Source organism: Heterocephalus glaber, unplaced genomic scaffold (genome assembly GCF_053883595.1).
Source record: "Heterocephalus glaber isolate CG9 unplaced genomic scaffold, H.glaber_assembly_v1.0 deba00001461, whole genome shotgun sequence".
NCBI classification, from domain to species: Eukaryota; Metazoa; Chordata; class Mammalia; order Rodentia; family Bathyergidae; genus Heterocephalus; species Heterocephalus glaber.
The window spans coordinates 46,547,761-46,555,763 of NW_028258308.1; the positions used below are offsets into that span (position 1 = coordinate 46,547,761).

General features: G+C 37.7%; 1 pseudogene; it reads left to right on the plus strand.

Annotated features, from left to right (window-relative positions):
* Positions 1-4,139: 4,139 nt before the first annotated feature.
* LOC101720432 (olfactory receptor 2M4-like) lies at positions 4,140-6,763 on the plus strand (annotated as a pseudogene).
* Positions 6,764-8,003: the final 1,240 nt, after the last annotated feature.

The window sequence follows — 8,003 nt, forward strand, 5'->3', positions numbered from 1 at the left end:
TTCCTATTTATTTCACTTAAGAGTATGGTTTCAAGGTGCATCAATTTAGCTATAAATGACACTAGTTTATCTTTCTTTATGGCTGAGTAATACTCCAGTTTATAAAAGAACCACATCTTCTTTATCCAATCACCAGTTGATGGACATTTGGGTTGTTTCCAACATTTACCTATTAAAAACTGTGCTTCTATAAACATGGGTGTACATGAATCACTATGCTATGATGGTTTTAATTCTTTTGGGAACATACCAGGAAGGGGGAATAGCTAAGTAAAATAGAACCTCTAGTTTTAGATTTTCAAGTAATTTCCACACTGATTACCACAGTGGTTGTACCATTCTGCATTCCCACCAACACGGTAGAAGGGTTCCTTTTTCCCAGAAACCCCACCAGTATTTGTTATTGGTTGATTTCTTGATAGCAGCCATTCTTTCTGGAGTGAGAAAGTGTTGTTTTCATCTACATCTCATGAATGCCAGTGATGTTGAGTGTTTTTTTCATATATTGATTTGCTATTTCTACTTCATCTGAGAAATGTCAATTCATTTCAGATTGGGTCTTTAAATTTGGGGGAGTCTGAATTTTTTAGTTTTTTATATACTCTAGATAGTAGTCTTTTGTCTGAAGAACAGGTGGTAAAATTTTTTTCCCACATTGTGTGTTGTTTCTTAGCTCTGCTGTTGGTTTCTCTCACTGTGCAGAAGCTTTTCAATAAGATGAGATACCAGTTGTTGATTATTTTTGCTAGTTCATGTGCAACTGAGATTTTTCTCATGAAATCTTTTCCTACACCAATGTCTTCAAGAGTTCTACTTAACCTATCTTCCAAGAGATTTAGTTTTTCCGTTTTAATATTTAGATCTTTCATCTATTTCAATTTTAGTTTAATGCATGGTGAGAGATATGGGTTTAGTTTTAATATTATATTCAGCAAAATGAAACAGTTTATGCAGCACCATTTATTAAAGAGTCTATCTTTCTTCTAGTGAGGATTTTTGACTCCTTTGTCAAAAATGAGGTGGTTGAGTGTATCTATTAAAAAAAAATATTCCATGCATCGAGAACTCAGAAAAAAGGGAGAGGTAGATATTCTAGTTGCAGAAAAAGTGGATTTCAAGCCAAGACTAACTAAGAGAGATGAAAAAGGTCACTATATCTAGTAAAAGGACCAATACAAGATAAAGAGATGACAATCATAAATATATATGCACCAAATACCAGTGCACCCAACTATATAAAACCAATACTAATGGACATGAAAAAGCAAATAAGCACTAATACAATTGTAGTGGTAGAACTCCATACCCCACTGTCATAAATAGAAAGATCAACTAGACAAAAAAATCAACAATGAAATACTGGAAATGAGCCAAGCTCTTGAACAAATTGATTTAATATGTCTACAGAGTGTTCCATCACAATAAATTAGAATACACATTCTTCTCAGCTGCACATGGGACAGTCTCCAAAACAGACCACATGCTAGCTCCTAGAACATGCTTAAGTAAATGCAAAGACATTGTAGTTATCCCATGCATATTATCAGATCATACAGCAAAGAAATTATAGATCAACAGCAAAAGAAACCACAAGAACATTGTAAACACGGGGAAATTAACATCCTCTTGAACAACAAATGGGTCACAGATTAAATCAAAGAAGAAATCAGACAGTTTCTACAATTAAATGATAATGGCAATACAACATATTGGAATTTATGGGACACAATGAAAGCAGTCCTTATGAGGGAAACTCATAGCAGTGAATGCCCTATTAAGAAAACAGAGTGAACTCAAATGAACAACCTAATATTAAACCTCAACCTTCTAGAAAAAGAAGAGCAAGACAAACCCAAAGCTCACAAAAGGGTGGAAATCATAAAGGTCAGAGTAGCAATTAATCCAATGAAGATCAGGAGAATGATACAAAAATAAATCAACAAGTTAAAGAGTTGGTTCTTTGAAAGATTAAATAAAATTCACTTTTAGCCAACCTTATTGAAAAAAAGAAAGGCTCAAATCCATGCAATTAGGAATGAAAAGGGAGAAATTACAACAGATCCTACAGAAATTTGGAGGCTCATCAATACCTATTTCAAGAATCTGTATCCTAATAAGAAGGAAAACACAGAAGAAATGCACAGTTTCCTAGACACATATGAATTACCAAAGCTGAACCAAGAAGATATAAAAATTCTAAACAACCCAATAGCAGTCAATGAAATTGAAACTGTTATTAAATCTCACCAACAAGGAAAAGTCCAGGTCATGATGGCTTCACTGCCAAATTCTACAATAAATTTAGTGAAATTATATTTTAAAAGACCTCTGATACTAATGACTATTCCATCAATTTTAACATATGTTATGCTAATCATCTACTTAGGCCTCTTTTTTACACTAGTTGATATGCTGACCTTATTTATCAAATAGGACAATCTTTTTATAAGTCAGTTAGCTTTGTGAGAATCCAAGATATTTTAGGTGCCTGCCAAGGCCTCCAAATTGGACAGTTACTGATCTGAATGGAATAGTTAGAATCAGGAACCACAGTTAAATAAGATATGTGGTGTGTGTGTGTGTGTATGTGTGTTTAGTATATGCTTCCACATAGTTTGTCAGATGTACAGGGCCAACACTGGCCAGCCCTGGTCATCAGGACAATCCCTGGGGTGTCAGGGCTTGAAGGGACAGTGCAAGGAGAGAGAACAAGGGAAAAGAAAAGTATGATGTTCCTGGATGTCATGGAGGCATGGAAGAAAACAGAGCCCTGATTAAGTTCAGCTCAATTCATGTTTATTTCAGCCGAAATGATAAGACATCCTGGAAAAGAGGTAAAAATGTTAATACATTTGAGAAGGCAGGTAAGTGGGTATAGCTCACTTTGCAATTAAGCTTTCCTTTTTAATCTTTATGTTTTCTTTTTAATTTGTGAATATTGAGTTTTATGATCAAAATTACTTCTTTAAAAATCTAAAAAAAACCACAGACAGTCGTCCTTTGCAACTGCCAGTGTGTAAAGCATGACCACAGACAGTAACACTAACTAGAGTGAAGGGAGCTATGTGGAGAGCTTCCAAAGAGGGCAAGGTGCTCCGTAATGCAGTCAAGAGACTGGCTCCCTGTGTAGGTGGGGATTTTATGTCTGGGACTCTGTGATGGACAGGGCTCTGAGTCACAAGGCCTCTGGAGTGAGTGGTGGCTGCCTTAGAATCTCCTCCTCCATAAGAGAGAGGAAGCAACATTGTACAGTAGGAAGCCCCATCCAAGAGTGAGTGCCAGTTCCCAGGGAAGGAAGAACCTAGGATCTGCATAGGAATCTGTTCCTTGACCCTCACCTGTGAGTGTGGCCAGTGTGAGGGTCTCTCCTTGTCTGAAAATCTGACATTGTTGAGGAAAAATATGAGATAATTTATATGAGAAAAGGAGTGGACAATGCAGAATTATACAGAGGAAAATATTCCTTAGCCTGTTTATTAAATATTGTATATGTTTTATAGATTATCATAGTGTATGTACTTTTGACAACATACTAAGCTTGCCACTACCCCAATCAAAATCCTGTGTTCTCTCTGCAGAAGTGTGATAGAGAGAAAGACACAAAATCTTCTTAATGGCTGAGATATTTTACTTTATTTAAATGTTTATTAAACACTTATGATAAATGTATCTTCTAGTTGTTAGATAAGTGCATCAAAATGACTTTATAGAAACAACTATATATAAAGAACTTCAATCCTCTCCTTTAAATCAGACTTTAAAATTTACATGTAAAAATATCCTTATATTCCATCTAGGGCAATGATGGCAAACCTTTTAGAGATGAGTGCCTAGACTCCAACCCTAAGCCCACTAATGTATCACAAAGCACCAACACTGCAATTAAACCTAAATACTGAGGTTTTAGTTTAGAAAAAACAACTCATACATTAACATCCTTTGTTTGAAAAGAAAAATAAGTAACATCATGCCATAACCACTGATCTAGTGCAAATTTTTGTTTATAATTTGTTAGGGAAGTGATTTTTCACCCCAAATTACCTCGTTTCCTTATTTACGTTCCATATGAATCATCAAACACATTAACAAAATTATGTGACTCAGTGGCATAAAAATGAAGCAAAGAAGAATTCGGTGAGATGATGTAAATCACACAGAACTGAATCACAGTGAGGGCAGTGGAGTAGCCATGTGGAGATCCCAGGTTCTTCTACAGTACAGGATCCTGGGGCATGCTGGAGTCAGGGGACTGGGGATCTTCCCAAACATTTGTGTCACTTCAGATCTCTTCCTAATTTAGATTTCCACCTCCTTCCCCAATGTCTTTTAAAAATTCCAGGATCTTTAAACATCTCAGGATCTGTGATCAATCTTTCTTTGGATTACAATTTAGAACTCATTTTCAGCCTATGCCCCTACTTCTGTACACTTAATTTTTCTTCATGTTACATTATTTTTCTAAATAAAAATAAGTCAGTAGAAAATGATGGTAAATCTTGAAGTCTGGGAGTTTTACTTTGGGGTTAGTTAATTTGGAAGATGACTCTGTGTTATGTTTTATAGACATTTTAAAATCAGGGTTAGAGACTATAACTGACATTTTAGAAAGGCCTGATTGGTGATTTCTTTTTTAATCCAACATCTGCTTTTTCCACTGTTGTTACCTGGGCTGTATCATGGCTCCAGAGATGCAGATATTTTCTCCCTGGTCTCCATGCAATATGTTCTTCCTGGTAACCTATTACATCCATCATACATTCAACATCTGAGAGGTTTCTCCACATGGAAAATCATTCCATGTTGCTCCATATTTTCAACCAATAGCTTTAATTGGATTATTCATATTTCCTCATTTAGAAACAAAGTTGAAGCATGTGCCTATAACCAGATGCTAAATATGTCTCCAGGCTCATGACTAAAATGTTCTTTCACACACAAAGGCATCCTGGATCCTCCCCCTCCTGAACCAGCCTGGGATGGGTGTTTCTTACACTCTTGACTATACTCGTAGAGGTAGACATGCCCTTATTCCTCAAAATTGAAGTGATACTTTTAAAGACCAAAGAATGAGCTCTCTCTTGTTTTCTACATGCTTACATCAGTCAATTTAAAAGATATTACTGCAGGAGGAAAAAAATCAATTTCTCAAAAACACAAACACACATTAAGAAACAAACAAGGAAAAGCTTAGTTCCCTTTCCATACAGAATTAGGAGAGAGGAAATTATTAAAAGAGAACTGAATTCTCTCTTTTTCCTTTCTGAATAGTTTCATAGATATTTTCATAAAATTAGACAATAGATGGCTTGGTCTAGGATGGAAAAGTTAAAATACAGGATATTAATTTGTTGTCTGAATCAAAGTGTGCATGTGTTTCCATTTGGTAAGGCCCCAGTGTATTTTCACTTGGCTGGGGGTTAGATGGTAGGAAGAAAAGAAGAGGAGAAGGTCTTTGCACTGAAGAGACTATCAAAATGATAAAAGAATTTCAACAAGGAGTTTCCTACTATAGGGATAATTTAGCATAGACAAATATAATTGCTTTCTCCTAAACTTTCTATTTACTCTACCTGTGAGAAAAGAGTAAGCTCTTATGAACTCTAGTATGTAACCATTAAGGAAGTGCTATTCTTTTGAAGGATGAATGAAAATGGTGAAATAGCCTTGGATCATGTCTCCCAACATATGTGCCTAAATGAGGTCACTGAGTGTTGGTAAGAGGGACTTATGCATGCATTGGGTACACTGCCCAGTAGAGAGCCTTGGTACAATGTTCCTTTGAAAATTGAAGTAATAAATATGCTGGTATTCTCTCTAACTTTCAGATAAGGCAACATATCCAGGATAGCATAGGGAAACCAGACTTTCAACTCTGACTTCATCCTGGTGGGAATCTTTGATCACAGCCCCATCCACACCTTCCTGTTGACCCTGGTCCTGGTCATCTTCATAGTGCCTTACATGGGAAACACAGCCATGGTCCTGCTTGGATGCCCAGATGCACACACCCATGTACTTCCTCCTCAGCCAGGTCTCCCTCATGCTGGTCTGCACCACTGTCCCCAAGATGGCAATCAACTTCCTGTCTGGCAGGAAATCCATCTCTCTGGCAGGCTGTAGGACCCAGATCTTCCTCTATGTGTCCCTGCTCAGACATGAATATTTCCTGCTGGCTGCAATGCCCTATGACCACCATGCTGCCATTTGCCAGCCTTTAAGGTACCCAGTGCTCATTAGCCAGAAATTCCGTGTGCTCCTGACTGCTGGTTCCTGGATCTTGGGCTTTCTGGATGGCATCATCATGCACACAGATGCCCTGTCATTCTCCTACTGCATCTCTCTGGTAATCAACCACTTTTTCTGTGATGTTGCAGCCCTCCTACCTCTCTCCTACATGGACACTACAGCATTTGAAAGGCTGCTGTTCACCTGTTGCATGGTGATGCTAATCTTCCCTGTTGTAGTCATCATCACTTCCTTCTCCTGTGTCCTTTGAGCTGTTATCCATATGGGCTCTGGCAAAAGTCACCACAAAGCCTTCACAACCTGCTCCTCCCACATGTTAGTGGTTGGGGTTTACTATGGGCCTGGCATGTTTATGTACATGAGACCAACCTCCACACACACCCCAGAGCAGGACAGGATGGTGTTGGTCTTCTATGCCATCCTCATGACCATGCTGAACCCACTCATCTACAGCCTGAGGAACAGGGGCATCTCCAGGGGGCTTAAGAAGCTGCTGGGGAAAGGAAAGTTCCTGTGACTTCATAGAGATCCTTGGAAAGTCCACACTTGGTGATAAGGGGATGGGGATCACTTGCATTATCCTATCCAAACTTGCTTTTCTTCTGCTTTTTCTTCTCTAATTGAAGAGATCTCTTACACACTATTGTGATATATGTATAATGCATAACCCTTTAGCTGGGTGAAGAAGAGGCAGTCCACCGAGACTGTGCACCTCTGTAAATGTCAGTTCTCTCTGGGCCTCGCCACAAGTGGCAGCTGATTCTGGGCTGCTTTTGTCTCCAGCCTAGGGTGGATCTGAAGGCTCTTTGCTTGTATAAGACTAAGAGGCACAATTGAATCTGGATGTGAACACATGCATTTCTGTCCACAGAGCAGTCCTCTGGTGGTGTGTGTCTTCAGTTTTACTGGTGTTCAAACCGTGTATGAAATATTTTTGTCTCTATTCTTCTCTACTTATTACCCAAACATTTAGAAGTGGGGAGTTAGTGTGGGCTCTTCTTTCATTTAAGTTTCTATATAAAATAGCTCTTATAAATTACTCTTTAATTTGTATATTAAATGTAGATTTTTTAATGATTTTGGTTAAAATATCTATTCCATTATGCTGCACAATCATCGTTGCTATGTATACTTTTATCCCTCATTCAATCAGTATTGAATGCTTGAGAAAATAGAGAACTATAAGTTTCTGTAATTGATAACCTTGGTTTTCTTAAACAAAATTCTGAGTAAAACCATTTGTTTTAAATTAACTTTAACAACCCCCCACCCCCCAGCAGAGGGGTGGAATCCAGAATCTCACACCATGGAGCTACATACTCAGACCTTTTCTTTTTTTAAATTTTGAGATAGGATTGCCTTGAACTTGCATTTCTCCTGCATGAGCCTCCTGAGCAGTGGGGATTACAGAAATGTGCTCCACCTACCACACTAAAAATCATTACTTCAAGGGATGGGGATGTAGCTCAGTGGTTCCAGCGCCTGCCTTGCAATCACAAGGTCCTGAGTTCAATCCCTGGTACCAAAATTAAATAAATAAATAAATAAATAAATAAATATCATTACTTCAGTATTTCTGGCTCCTAAATCTGTCAAAATCAACTGTCTTAATGTTCCACAAGGGGACTGCACTTTGATGAAACATTTATTTTTCCAATCTGTTATCATGTGATTGTAGTCTGTTTATGTAAATCCCTTTATCCTTGAAAATTGAAAGCAATCATTGCCTATCTCAGACTAATTGCCTTGATTTTCCT